We start from the raw sequence: 15,557 nt of genomic DNA on the forward strand, positions 1-15,557 counted from the left end.
TCAACCTTTTGGGAGAGAGGGTCTCTAAGGTATGTGTCCAATAGGCCTCTCGTGGTAGACGTGGTGGAGATAGGGTTGTCCTATTGAAAAAACGAGAGGCCTATTGGATACATACCTTAGAGACCCTAAGGGGTCTGGGTGTTGGAACCTACCTGGGCACCACATCTTATAAGCTGTGCATACGTTTCCCTATTCTACTCTGTATATAACCTATACGTGGTCGCACGCCTTTTGATGGCTATGTCCTCAAATACCTTTTCATACAATACTGAGGAGACGTCCAGTATTTTGGCACAGTCGACACTTCCATGTGACTTCCTTAAAAGTCCACCGCATGTGACACGTGGCCGTGATCTAGAAAGAGCACTGCGACATCAGGTGAACATTGAGCTCCACTGCGCCACCTTGTCTGAGTACCTTAGGGTTAAGAGGATTCCCAGGGGTCTGCGGGTTGCGTTACGTCCTACCCTTTTTCACGATAACCCTGACTATTGTTTGAAATATATACAAATCCTTAATAAATGTTCTTTTGATTTGATGACCCTCACGGTCGAGTACCTACATAAGAAGATTGAGGCCAACGCAACGGAGATCCGGAATATCGAAACGCAACTTGCCACAGCAGGAACAGCAGAGGAACTTAGTACCCTTAAAACACAGATCAAAACCCGGATTGACCAGCACAAGAGAGACACAGAAGACAGGAAAAGGAGCAAGTTCTCAAGAGACACCATCGACTACGAACAAAATCAAATTTATCGATGGCAGGCCAACTCCACTACCAGTCGTCCGTTCCCTCGCAATCCAAGAAGCTCAACGGACCTCTCTACCTCAGGATCAGAAGTGGAACGAGACACCCCTTCTTCCAGCCTATCTGCTTCTTCTTTTTTAGGTCAAAGACGCCGTTTTCCAAGAAGAAAATGAGGCGGGGGCGGAAACAGAGACCAGGATCCGGACAGAACAAGAGTCACACGTTCAATGGTACAGACTCGCTGGTGGTAAATATCTCCTCCAGGTCTCTAGGAATTGCAGAATTGAATGTACTTCAGAAGGGCCTTTCGTTTTGCCCTTCACGTAAATGCCAAACATTTCAATTAGAAATGGACTTACAGAGATTCTTCCGCCTTCTTAGATTGAAGGCACACTTCTCCATGACACCTCCTCCACCTCCAGACCTAGAAATCTCTCCCAACCCTTTGTCTGTCACACAATTAGGGCTACGAAACAAGAGTAGTTTCCGCCCACCACATGGGTTACACGCAGTAGGAACATTCATTGATTTCATAAATAAATCCTTTCACGATCTACGTGATGACATTGAGAAAGGGAGATTACACTTCCCCCCGAATGTGTCCGTCGTCGAAAACCAGGCCCTTAGAACCCTTCGGGAAGATGGGAGCCTGGTAATAAAACCGGTGGACAAAGGAGGAGCCTTAGTAGTCATGGACAAGTCTCTCTACTTGTCGTAAATTATCTGACAACTTCAAAATGAGTCCATTTACACTAAACTCACTAGGGACCCCGTCGGTGACATCCGGGCTAAAATAGAGTCCATACTAAAGAAATACTCAACAATGGGAATCCTGGATTCCAAAACTATTGAATTCCTAATTAAGCGGAACCCCATTACACCAGTCTTTTATACTTTGCCAAAAATTCATAAGGACTTACAAAACCCTCCGGGGAGACCCATAGTAGCCTCCACCGAGTCCATCCTGTCACCAATATCAATTTTTCTTGAGAACATTCTGACACCTCTAATCAAAGAGACACCCTCTTTTCTGTTGGACACAGGGGCGTTCCTTAACAAAATCCGATCCATTGGAAGAATACCACCTCACACCATTCTGGTCACTATGGATGTTAAGAACCTTTACACCTCAATTCCCCATATAGAAGGCATTAATTCCGTACATCATCTCCTCACTGCAGCAGGTTTACACACTAATGCGGTCAATTTGTGTGTGGATCTCTTGTCCCTAATTCTGTTCAATAACTATTTTCTTTTTCAGGACCAATTCTACTTACAGACCCATGGTACCGCCATGGGTTCCAACATTGCGCCCCCCTATGCAAATGCATACATGGCCCACTTTGAAGAATCGGTCATCTATAAACATTCCCTGTTCGAGACACATGTCCTATACTGGACTCGTTATATAGACGATGTGTTTTGCCTGTGGGCGGGCACGTTGGAATTCTTGGAGACATTCTTTACTTTCCTAAACGGAGCATGGCCAGGTATACAGTTTACCATGACCCATGATAGTCACTCAGTGAGTTTCCTAGACACTGTGGTTTTGAAAGACAGAAACGGAAACCTTACCATCGATCTCCATATAAAACCTACCGACCGTAACAGTATCTTACATTATCAGAGCTTCCACCCTCCTGCTGTGAAGCGCTCCATACCCAGGTCACAATACCAACGCATACAATGCATTGTCACTAACAATGACTTACGGGAACAACATACCCAGGAAATGATGACAAAGTTACAAAATCGCGGCTACCCTTCAGAAGTGCTAAATGGACAGAGAAACCACCCTCCACGTACACAGACTAGAAACCATAACAAACACATTCCATTCGTACATGAGTACCATCTGTTTACTTCCATTCTGCATAAGCACATCAAAAAACATTGGCCCTTACTGGCCACGGCATACTCCAATGTCCCGGAGTTTAGACTTCCTTTTCTCCCGTGCTATAAGAGACCACAGAATCTCAGACACAGCCTGGTTAGAGCTGACTTCAGCCCCACACAAATAATAAAAAAATCGAGATTTTTGACACAACCTAAGATGGGTACATTCCCATGTTTACATTGTGCACAGTGTGGGAATGTGCAAAAGGGTTGTACCTTTCAGCACCCTCATACGGGCAAGAGCTTTGGGATCAGAGACTATTACACCTGCGATTCATTGTTCGTCGTGTACCTAATCAAGTGTCCCTGTGGACTGTTGTATATTGGTGAAACAACGCAGTCTTTACGTAATAGGATTTCGAAACACAAATCCACCATTCGCTGCAACAATTTACTCTTACCAATACCTCATCACTTCTCCACACTAGGACACTCGATCTCACAACTAAAATATCAGGTCATTTATTCGGTTCCCCCACAAAGACGTGGTGGAGATAGGGTTGCCCTATTGAAAAAACGAGAGGCCTATTGGATACATACCTTAGAGACCCTCTCTCCCAAAGGGTTGAATAGGGAATATGACCTGTTAGCCTTTGTATAAATCAATGTGGTATATTTTGTGTGGTTTCTAACTGCCCTTTTCTATGTTTTAGAGTCGGCTCTATTGACCCTGAACTTCTCACTGGCACTCACCACTTCGGTTGATACACCTCGATCCACCTGCATGTAATTTGCGTTACTGTGTGTCTACCCATTTTTCCTTACAGAAACCTATAACTATCCTATGGATTTTATATCTTATCTCTGTATGTTCCATTTTGTTTCTTCTTACTGTGAGCCAATTTGCCTACGTCTGGCATCCTCTAACATAGTCCTAGTCACATTTAGTATTCTGCAGAACCCTGCATTCACTAGTGACACGCAAGCTCCTGGCCCCTGGGACGCACCGCCATAGCGGTGACGTCACTATCACAGCGCTCCCTCCTGTATACGCCTACCTAGCTGCGGGACACTCCCTCTACATGCGTCACCACCTCCCGGCTTTCACCGCCGCTGATTGGACACACCCCTTCCGGTCCACAGCGCGGCTCACCGCCACAACACCGGCCGGTATATAATGTGCAGCGGCGTGATAGGTTACTGACAAGCGGTGGACACCGCGTCATGCCACACGCCAGCGGTAAGTCTAATTCTTCCTCCCACTTCAGCACAAGTGTATCCTCGGCAGCTTGTCCCATCCTCCCCACAGGCTGCTGCGCACATCTCCATTTGTAACAGGGGTAGGCAATTACTTTCTATATCGGTGGTGGCCCTTCACCAATTACACCTTATACATAACAGAGTGTTATTCTTACATTTCAGAAGAACCCCCCCTTTTTGCTCACAGGAGCATACATTCACCATAGACAATTCCTCCTTTATGGTACGTCTCCTTTTTTCCTCTTTTTCCTTCCTCCACTTACCGCATGTACTGTGCCGTAACTGGTTGTCTCCATATGTATTTCACATAAACATGGATATGTTTTCCTACTCGTGTTTATATACATTGTATACCATCTCTCATATACGTTCATGCCATCTGTATGTTGACAAATTTGATATTGTAAATACTTTATTTTGGTTGTATACCACTTTTTTCTTTTTTCTTTTGTACATTTAATATTTTCTATCTCGCTTGTATTAACAGTAACTGAGGAAGGTCAGACTTATGACCGAAACGTTTTGTTGCTGAAAATTAAAAAACACTTTCACACATAAGTTGAGTGCCAGGCTTCATTATACAAATATCTGGGTGTTGGAACCTACCTGGGCACCACATCTTATAAGCTGTGCACACGTTTCCCTATTCTACTCACTATGAGTTCATAGACACCAAACATGTCTAGGTTCTTTTTTGTCTAAGTGGTGATAAAAATTCAAAAGTTTGTTAAAAAAAAACGCCATTTTCTGAAACTCGTACCCATAGCATCTCCGTTTTTCATGATCTCGGGTTGGTTACAGTCTGACGTTTTTAACAATATAATTTTAGAGCACATACGATCTCTTGCCCACCCTTTACTGCATTTTAATGCAATGTTGCGGGGACCAAAAAATGGTAATTTTGGCATTTTGACTTTTTTCTCGTTACACCATTTAACGATCGGGTTAAATTTTTTTATATTGATATATTGGGTGATTATGAACATGGCGATACCAAATATATGTATGTTTGATTTTATTTTTTATTGTTTTATTTTGAATGGAGCAAAAGGTGGGTGATATTAAATTTTATATATTTTTTTCAATATTTTAAAAACATTTTTTTTACCCTTGGCATGCTTCAATATGGGAGGCTAGAAGCTGCTAAAATTGAATCGGGTAGCACTCATAGCATTCCGGCAGTGACAATCATAGAGATCTGCTGGAGACCTCTGGTTGTCATGCCAACCCATTGACGACCCACAGTTATGTGACACGGGAGCCGATGGGCAGGATTTCCGATGCACTTGCAGGAATCACATGTTAAATGCCTCTGTTAGAGATTGAAAGAGGCATTTAATTAGTTAACAGTTACGGATGGATTACTATTCCATCCACATCTGTTAGAGGCACATGTCAGCTGTTCAGACACATGGCCACTGTTAGAAGCACATGTCAGACATCGGTGTACTATTACGCCTAATGTCGGAAAGAGGTTAAACAAATAGCGTATATTTATATAGCAGTTTTGCGACTGGCGCAAAGCCTTCTCACATATGCAAACATCACTATTTATCAGTAATTTTCCTGAATCTGCTGTTGGCATGTTTCCATTTCAAAAACCTGATCTGCACATCCAAACATAGACTGTGTGAAACCTCTTCTTGGACTCAAATTCTCTCTCTCTGTGGAGGGGTATTGGACCTACTATAATTAAAACACCTGAAGCTAGGAGGCAGGGAGTGCACGATCAGAAGGCCAGAGAATACATTTCAAAAACCTGATCTGCACATCCAAACATAGACTGAGTGTGAACAGGTGCTGAACCCAGAGTCGCCAACTCGTATATAGTTAAGTAAATAGGGCAGCACACTGCAGCGCCAAAACATGCAAACTTGAAAACACGAAATTTGAACTGCATTACTGCACTAGAAATATGAAAAATGAGAGCTTTTAGCACATAAAAATGGCCAATTTTATGTGTACCTCGTAGCCACTTTGCGGCATCTCTCTTATACGAGGTCCTACGCTTGACCTACCTCGCTGAGAATAAACGTCTCCATCTGAATGGGTACATGTGAAACCTCTTTTTGGACTCAAATTCTCTCTCTCTGTGGAGGGCCATTTTTATGCGCTAAAAGCTCTCATTTTTCATATTTCTAGTGCAGTAATGTAGTTCAAATTTCGTGTTTTCAAGTTTGCATGTTTTGGCGCTGCAGTGTGCTGCCCTATTTACTTAACTATATACGAGTTGGCGACTCTGGGTTCAGCACCTGTTCACACTCAGTCTATGTTTGGATGTGCAGATCAGGTTTTTGAAATGTATTCTCTGGCCTTCTGATCGTGCACTCCTTGCCTCCTAGCTTCAGGTGTTTTAATTATAGTAGGTCCAATACCCCTCCACAGAGAGAGAGAATTTGAGTCCAAGAAGAGGTTTCACATGTACCCATTCAGATGGAGACGTTTATTCTCAGCGAGGTAGGTCAAGCGTAGGACCTCGTATAAGAGAGATGCCGTAAAGTGGCTACGAGGTACACATAAAATTGGCCATTTTTATGCGCTAAAAGCTCTCATTTTTCATATTTCTAGTGCAGTAATGCAGTTCAAATTTCGTGTTTTCAAGTTTGCATGTTTTGGCGCTGCAGTGTGCTGCCCTATTTACTTAACTATATACGAGTTGGCGACTCTGGGTTCAGCACCTGTTCACACTCAGTCTATGTTTGGATGTGCAGATCAGGTTTTTGAAATGTATTCTCTGGCCTTCTGATCGTGCACTCCCTGCCTCCTAGCTTCAGGTGTTTTAATTATAGTAGGTCCAATACCCCTCCACAGAGAGAGAGAATTTGAGTCCAAGAAGAGGTTTCACATGTACCCATTCAGATGGAGACGTTTATTCTCAGCGAGGTAGGTCAAGCGTAGGACCTCGCATAAGAGAGATGCCGTAAAGTGGCTACGAGGTACACATAAAATTGGCCATTTTTATGCGCTAAAAGCTCTCATTTTTCATATTTCTAGTGCAGTAATGCAGTTCAAATTTCGTGTTTTCAAGTTTGCATGTTTTGGCGCTGCAGTGTGCTGCCCTATTTACTTAACTATATACGAGTTGGCGACTCTGGGTTCAGCACCTGTTCACACTCAGTCTATGTTTGGATGTGCAGATCAGGTTTTTGAAATGTATTCTCTGGCCTTCTGATCGTGCACTCCCTGCCTCCTAGCTTCAGGTGTTTTAATTATAGTAGGTCCAATACCCCTCCACAGAGAGAGAGAATTTGAGTCCAAGAAGAGGTTTCACATGTACCCATTCAGATGGAGACGTTTATTCTCAGCGAGGTAGGTCAAGCGTAGGACCTCGTATAAGAGAGATGCCGTAAAGTGGCTACGAGGTACACATAAAATTGGCCATTGTTATGCGCTAAAAGCTCTCATTTTTCATATTTCTAGTGCAGTAATGTAGTTCAAATTTCGTGTTTTCAAGTTTGCATGTTTTGGCGCTGCAGTGTGCTGCCCTATTTACTTAACTATATACGAGTTGGCGACTCTGGGTTCAGCACCTGTTCACACTCAGTCTATGTTTGGATGTGCAGATCAGGTTTTTGAAATGTATTCTCTGGCCTTCTGATCGTGCACTCCCTGCCTCCTAGCTTCAGGTGTTTTAATTATAGTAGGTCCAATACCCCTCCACAGAGAGAGAGAATTTGAGTCCAAGAAGAGGTTTCACATGTACCCATTCAGATGGAGACGTTTATTCTCAGCGAGGTAGGTCAAGCGTAGGACCTCGTATAAGAGAGATGCCGTAAAGTGGCTACGAGGTACACATAAAATTGGCCATTTTTATGCGCTAAAAGCTCTCATTTTTCATATTTCTAGTGCAGTAATGCAGTTCAAATTTCGTGTTTTCAAGTTTGCATGTTTTGGCGCTGCAGTGTACTGCCCTATTTACTTAACTATATACGAGTTGGCGATTCTGGGTTCAGCACCTGTTCACACTCAGTCTATGTTTGGATGTGCAGATCAGGTTTTTGAAATGTATTCTCTGGCCTTCTGATCGTGCACTCCCTGCCTCCTAGCTTCAGGTGTTTTAATTATAGTAGGTCCAATACCCCTCCACAGAGAGAGAGAATTTGAGTCCAAGAAGAGGTTTCACATGTACCCATTCAGATGGAGACGTTTATTCTCAGCGAGGTAGGTCAAGCGTAGGACCTCGTATAAGAGAGAAGCCGTAAAGTGGCTACGAGGTACACATAAAATTGGCCATTTTTATGCGCTAAAAGCTCTCATTTTTCATATTTCTAGTGCAGTAATGCAGTTCAAATTTCGTGTTTTCAAGTTTGCATGTTTTGGCGCTGCAGTGTGCTGCCCTATTTACTTAACTATATACGAGTTGGCGACTCTGGGTTCAGCACCTGTTCACACTCAGTCTATGTTTGGATGTGCAGATCAGGTTTTTGAAATGTATTCTCTGGCCTTCTGATCGTGCACTCCCTGCCTCCTAGCTTCAGGTGTTTTAATTATAGTAGGTCCAATACCCCTCCACAGAGAGAGAGAATTTGAGTCCAAGAAGAGGTTCCACATGTACCCATTCAGATGGAGACGTTTATTCTCAGCGAGGTAGGTCAAGCGTAGGACCTCGTATAAGAGAGATGCCGTAAAGTGGCTACGAGGTACACATAAAATTGGCCATTTTTATGCGCTAAAAGCTCTCATTTTTCATATTTCTAGTGCAGTAATGCAGTTCAAATTTCGTGTTTTCAAGTTTGCATGTTTTGGCGCTGCAGTGTGCTGCCCTATTTACTTAACTATATACGAGTTGGCGACTCTGGGTTCAGCACCTGTTCACACTCAGTCTATGTTTGGATGTGCAGATCAGGTTTTTGAAATGTATTCTCTGGCCTTCTGATCGTGCACTCCCTGCCTCCTAGCTTCAGGTGTTTTAATTATAGTAGGTCCAATACCCCTCCACAGAGAGAGAGAATTTGAGTCCAAGAAGAGGTTTCACATGTACCCATTCAGATGGAGACGTTTATTCTCAGCGAGGTAGGTCAAGCGTAGGACCTCGTATAAGAGAGATGCCGTAAAGTGGCTACGAGGTACACATAAAATTGGCCATTTTTATGCGCTAAAAGCTCTCATTTTTCATATTTCTAGTGCAGTAATGCAGTTCAAATTTCGTGTTTTCAAGTTTGCATGTTTTGGCGCTGCAGTGTGCTGCCCTATTTACTTAACTATGTACGAGTTGGCGACTCTGGGTTCAGCACCTGTTCACACTCAGTCTATGTTTGGATGTGCAGATCAGGTTTTTGAAATGTATTCTCTGGCCTTCTGATCGTGCACTCCCTGCCTCCTAGCTTCAGGTGTTTTATCTAGTTCACTCTCTGACTTTGAACCAGTTACAGAAGAAGAAGTAAGCAGGCTCCTTGCATCTTCTCGCCCGACCACTTGCACCAGTGACCCCATTCCGTCACATTTCCTCCAGTCCCTTTCCCCGGCTGTCACCTCTCACCTAACTAAAATATTCAACCTTTCCCTCACTTCCGGTATTTTTCCCTCCTCATTTAAGCATGCCATCATACATCCATTACTTAAAAAACCATCCCTCGACCAAAACTGTGCCGCTAATTATAGACCTGTCTCTAATCTTCCCTTCATCTCTAAACTCCTCGAACGCCTGGTCCACTCCCGTCTTACCCGCTATCTCTCAGATAACTCTCTTCTCGACCCTCTTCAATCTGGTTTCCGCTCTTTACACTCTACTGAAACTGCCCTCACTAAAGTCTCTAATGACCTACTAACAGCTAAATCTAATGGTCACTACTCCATGCTAATTCTCTTGGATCTCTCTGCAGCATTTGATACTGTGGATCATCAGCTCCTCCTCACTATGCTCCGCTCCATCGGCCTCAAGGACACCGTTCTCTCCTGGTTCTCCTCCTATCTCTCTGACCGATCCTTCACTGTATGTTTCGCTGGTTCCTCCTCCTCTCACCTTCCCCTTACTGTTGGGGTTCCTCAAGGATCAGTCCTAGGCCCCCTCCTCTTCTCTTTGTATACTGCCCCTATTGGACAAACAATCAGTAGATTTGGCTTCCAGTACCATCTCTATGCTGACGACACCCAACTATACACTTCTTCTCCTGATCTCACGCCTGCCTTATTAGAAAACACCAGTGATTGTCTTACCGCTGTCTCTAGCATCATGTCCTCCCTCTATCTGAAACTAAACCTGTCAAAAACTGAACTCCTCGTGTTTTCTCCCTCTACTAACCTACCTTTGCCTGACATTGCCATCTCCGTTTGCGGTTCCACCATTACTCCAAAGCAACATGCCCGCTGCCTTGGGGTCATCCTTGATTCTGACCTTTCATTCACCCCCCACATCCGATCACTGGCTCGCTCTTCTTACCTGCATCTCAAAAACATTTCTAGAATTCGCCCTTTTCTTACTTTCGACTCTGCAAAAACTCTTACTGTTTCACTTATTCATTCTCGTCTGGACTATTGTAACTCTCTACTAATCGGCCTCCCTCTTACCAAACTCTCCCCGCTCCAATCTGTCCTGAATGCTGCTGCCAGGATCATATTCCTCACCAACCGTTACACCGATGCCTCTACCTTGTGCCAGTCATTACACTGGTTACCCATCCACTCAAGAATCCAGTACAAAACTACTACCCTCATCCACAAAGCACTCCATGGCTCAGCACCACCCTACATCTCCTCTCTGGTCTCAGTCTACCACCCTACCCGTGCCCTCCGCTCCGCTGATGACCTCAGGTTAGCATCCTCAATAATCAGAACCTCCCACTCCCGTCTCCAAGACTTTACACGTGCTGCGCCGATTCTTTGGAATGCACTACCTAGGATAATACGATTAATCCCCAATCCCCACAGTTTTAAGCGTGCCCTAAAAACTCATTTGTTCAGACTGGCCTACCGCCTCAATGCATTAACCTAACGATCCCTGTGTGGCCTATAATAAAAAAAAAAAAAAAAAATTAATTAACTGGTTCATGCAGCTTTACATGAACACCCAAGCCTTACACTATGGCTGGTCCGAATAACTATAGCAATTGTTACCATCCACCTCTCGTGTCTCCCCTTTTCCTCATAGTTTGTAAGCTTACGAGCAGGGCCCTCACTCCTCTTGGTATCTGTTTTGAACTGTATTTCTGTTATGCTGTAATGTCTATTGTATGTACAAGTCCCCTCTATAATTTGTAAAGCGCTGCGGAATATGTTGGCGCTATATAAATAAAAATTATTATTATTATTATTATTATTATAGTAGGTCCAATACCCCTCCACAGAGAGAGAGAATTTGAGTCCAAGAAGAGGTTTCACATGTACCCATTCAGATGGAGACGTTTATTCTCAGCGAGGTAGGTCAAGCGTAGGACCTCGTATAAGAGAGATGCCGTAAAGTGGCTACGAGGTACACATAAAATTGGCCATTTTTATGCGCTAAAAGCTCTCATTTTTCATATTTCTAGTGCAGTAATGCAGTTCAAATTTCGTGTTTTCAAGTTTGCATGTTTTGGCGCTGCAGTGTGCTGCCCTATTTACTTAACTATATACGAGTTGGCGACTCTGGGTTCAGCACCTGTTCACACTCAGTCTATGTTTGGATGTGCAGATCAGGTTTTTGAAATGTATTCTCTGGCCTTCTGATCGTGCACTCCCTGCCTCCTAGCTTCAGGTGTTTTAATTATAGTAGGTCCAATACCCCTCCACAGAGAGAGAGAATTTGAGTCCAAGAAGAGGTTTCACATGTACCCATTCAGATGGAGACGTTTATTTTCAGCGAGGTAGGTCAAGCGTAGGACCTCGTATAAGAGAGAAGCCGTAAAGTGGCTACGAGGTACACATAAAATTGGCCATTTTTATGCGCTAAAAGCTCTCATTTTTCATATTTCTAGTGCAGTAATGCAGTTCAAATTTCGTGTTTTCAAGTTTGCATGTTTTGGCGCTGCAGTGTGCTGCCCTATTTACTTAACTATATACGAGTTGGCGACTCTGGGTTCAGCACCTGTTCACACTCAGTCTATGTTTGGATGTGCAGATCAGGTTTTTGAAATGTATTCTCTGGCCTTCTGATCGTGCACTCCCTGCCTCCTAGCTTCAGGTGTTTTAATTATAGTAGGTCCAATACCCCTCCACAGAGAGAGAGAATTTGAGTCCAAGAAGAGGTTTCACATGTACCCATTCAGATGGAGACGTTTATTCTCAGCGAGGTAGGTCAAGCGTAGGACCTCGTATAAGAGAGATGCCGTAAAGTGGCTACGAGGTACACATAAAATTGGCCATTTTTATGCGCTAAAAGCTCTCATTTTTCATATTTCTAGTGCAGTAATGCAGTTCAAATTTCGTGTTTTCAAGTTTACATGTTTTGGCGCTGCAGTGTGCTGCCCTATTTACTTAACTATATACGAGTTGGCGACTCTGGGTTCAGCACCTGTTCACACTCAGTCTATGTTTGGATGTGCAGATCAGGTTTTTGAAATGTATTCTCTGGCCTTCTGATCGTGCACTCCCTGCCTCCTAGCTTCAGGTGTTTTAATTATAGTAGGTCCAATACCCCTCCACAGAGAGAGAAAATTTGAGTCCAAGAAGAGGTTTCAAATGTACTCATTCAGATGGAGACGTTTATTCTCAGCGAGGTAGGTCAAGCGTAGGACCTCGTATAAGAGAGATGCCGCAAAGTGGCTACGAGGTACACATAAAATTGGCCATTTTTATGCGCTAAAAGCTCTCATTTTTCATATTTCTAGTGCAGTAATGCAGTTCAAATTTCATGTTTTCAAGTTTGCATGTTTTGGCGCTGCAGTGTGCTGCCCTATTTACTTAACTATATACGAGTTGGCGACTCTGGGTTCAGCACCTGTTCACACTCAGTCTATGTTTGGATGTGCAGATCAGGTTTTTGAAATGTATTCTCTGGCCTTCTGATCGTGCACTCCCTGCCTCCTAGCTTCAGGTGTTTTAATTATAGTAGGTCCAATACCCCTCAACAGAGAGAGAGAATTTGAGTCCAAGAAGAGGTTTCACATGTACCCATTCAGATGGAGACGTTTATTCTCAGCGAGGTAGGTCAAGCGTAGCACCTCGTATAAGAGAGATGCCGTAAAGTGGCTACGAGGTACACATAAAATTAGCCATTTTTATGCTCTAAAAGCTCTCATTTTTCATATTTCTAGTGCAGTAATGCAGTTCAAATTTCGTGTTTTCAAGTTTGCATGTTTTGGCGCTGCAGTGTGCTGCCCTATTTACTTAACTATATACGAGTTGGCGACTCTGGGTTCAGCACCTGTTCACACTCAGTCTATGTTTGGATGTGCAGGTCAGGTTTTTGAAATGTATTCTCTAGCCTTCTGATCGTGCACTCCCTGCCTCCTAGCTTCAGGTGTTTTAATTATAGTAGGTCCAATACCCCTCCACAGAGAGAGAGAATTTGAGTCCAAGAAGAGGTTTCACATGTACCCATTCAGATGGAGACGTTTATTCTCAGCGAGGTATAACTACCCGGATATTAACTGGGAAACAGAAACCTGTGAAACCCATAAAGGCAGCAGGTTTCTGCTAATAACCAAGAAAAATTATCTTTCACAATTGGTGCAGAATCCAACCAGAGGAGCAGCACTTTTAGACCTAATACTATCTAATAGACCTGACAGAATAACAAATCTGCAGGTGGTTGGGCATTTAGGAAATAGCGACCACAATATTGTGCAGTTTCACCTGTCTTTCACTAGGGGGACTTGTCAGGGAGTCACAAAAACACTGAACTTTAGGAAGGCAAAGTTTGAACAGCTTAGAGATGCCCTTAATCTGGTAGACTGGGACAATATCCTCAGAAATGAGAATACAGATAATAAATGGGAAATGTTTAAGAACATCCTAAATAGGCAGTGTAAGCGGTTTATACCTTGTGGGAATAAAAGGACTAGAAATAGGAAAAACCCAATGTGGCTAAACAAAGAAGTAAGACAGGCAATTAACAGTAAAAAGAAAGCATTTGCACTACTAAAGCAGGATGGCACCATTGAAGCTCTAAAAAACTATAGGGAGAAAAATACTTTATCTAAAAAACTAATTAAAGCTGCCAAAAAGGAAACAGAGAAGCACATTGCTAAGGAGAGTAAAACTAATCCCAAACTGTTCTTCAACTATATCAATAGTAAAAGAATAAAAACTGAAAATGTAGGCCCCTTAAAAAATAGTGAGGAAAGAATGGTTGTAGATGACGAGGAAAAAGCTAACATATTAAACACCTTCTTCTCCACGGTATTCACGGTGGAAAATGAAATGCTAGGTGAAATCCCAAGAAACAATGAAAACCCTATATTAAGGGTCACCAATCTAACCCAAGAAGAGGTGCAAAACCGGCTAAATAAGATTAAAATAGATAAATCTCCGGGTCCGGATGGCATACACCCACGAGTACTAAGAGAACTAAGTAATGTAATAGATAAACCATTATTTCTTATTTTTAGTGACTCTATAGCGACAGGGTCTGTTCCGCAGGACTGGCGCATAGCAAATGTGGTGCCAATATTCAAAAAGGGCTCTAAAAGTGAACCTGGAAATTATAGGCCAGTAAGTCTAACCTCTATTGTTGGTAAAATATTTGAAGGGTTTCTGAGGGATGTTATTCTGGATTATCTCAATGAGAATAACTGTTTAACTCCATATCAGCATGGGTTTATGAGAAATCGCTCCTGTCAAACCAATCTAATCAGTTTTTATGAAGAGGTAAGCTATAGGCTGGACCACGGTGAGTCATTGGACGTGGTATATCTCGATTTTTCCAAAGCGTTTGATACCGTGCCGCACAAGAGGTTGGTACACAAAATGAGAATGCTTGGTCTGGGGGAAAATGTGTGTAAATGGGTTAGTAACTGGCTTAGTGATAGAAAGCAGAGGGTGGTTATAAATGGTATAGTCTCTAACTGGGTCGCTGTGACCAGTGGGGTACCGCAGGGGTCAGTATTGGGACCTGTTCTCTTCAACATATTCATTAATGATCTGGTAGAAGGTTTACACAGTAAAATATCGATATTTGCAGATGATACAAAACTATGTAAAGCAGTTAATACAAGAGAAGATAGTATTCTGCTACAGATGGATCTGGATAAGTTGGAAACTTGGGCTGAAAGGTGGCAGATGAGGTTTAACAATGATAAATGTAAGGTTATACACATGGGAAGAGGGAATCAATATCACCATTACACACTGAACGGGAAACCACTGGGTAAATCTGACAGGGAGAAGGACTTGGGGATCCTAGTTAATGATAAACTTACCTGGAGCAGCCAGTGCCAGGCAGCAGCTGCCAAGGCAAACAGGATCATGGGGTGCATTAAAAGAGGTCTGGATACACATGATGAGAGCATTATACTGCCTCTGTACAAATCCCTAGTTAGACCGCACATGGAGTACTGTGTCCAGTTTTGGGCACCGGTGCTCAGGAAGGATATAATGGAACTAGAGAGAGTACAAAGGAGGGCAACAAAATTAATAAAGGGGATGGGAGAACTACAATACCCAGATAGATTAGCGAAATTAGGATTATTTAGTCTAGAAAAAAGACGACTGAGGGGCGATCTAATAACCATGTATAAGTATATAAGGGGACAATACAAATATCTCGCTGAGGATCTGTTTATACCAAGGAAGGTGACGGGCACAAGGGGGCATTCTTTGCGTCTGGAGGAGAGAAGGTTTTTCCACCAACATA

Source organism: Ranitomeya imitator, chromosome 5 (genome assembly GCF_032444005.1).
Source record: "Ranitomeya imitator isolate aRanImi1 chromosome 5, aRanImi1.pri, whole genome shotgun sequence".
NCBI lineage: Eukaryota > Metazoa > Chordata > Amphibia > Anura > Dendrobatidae > Ranitomeya > Ranitomeya imitator.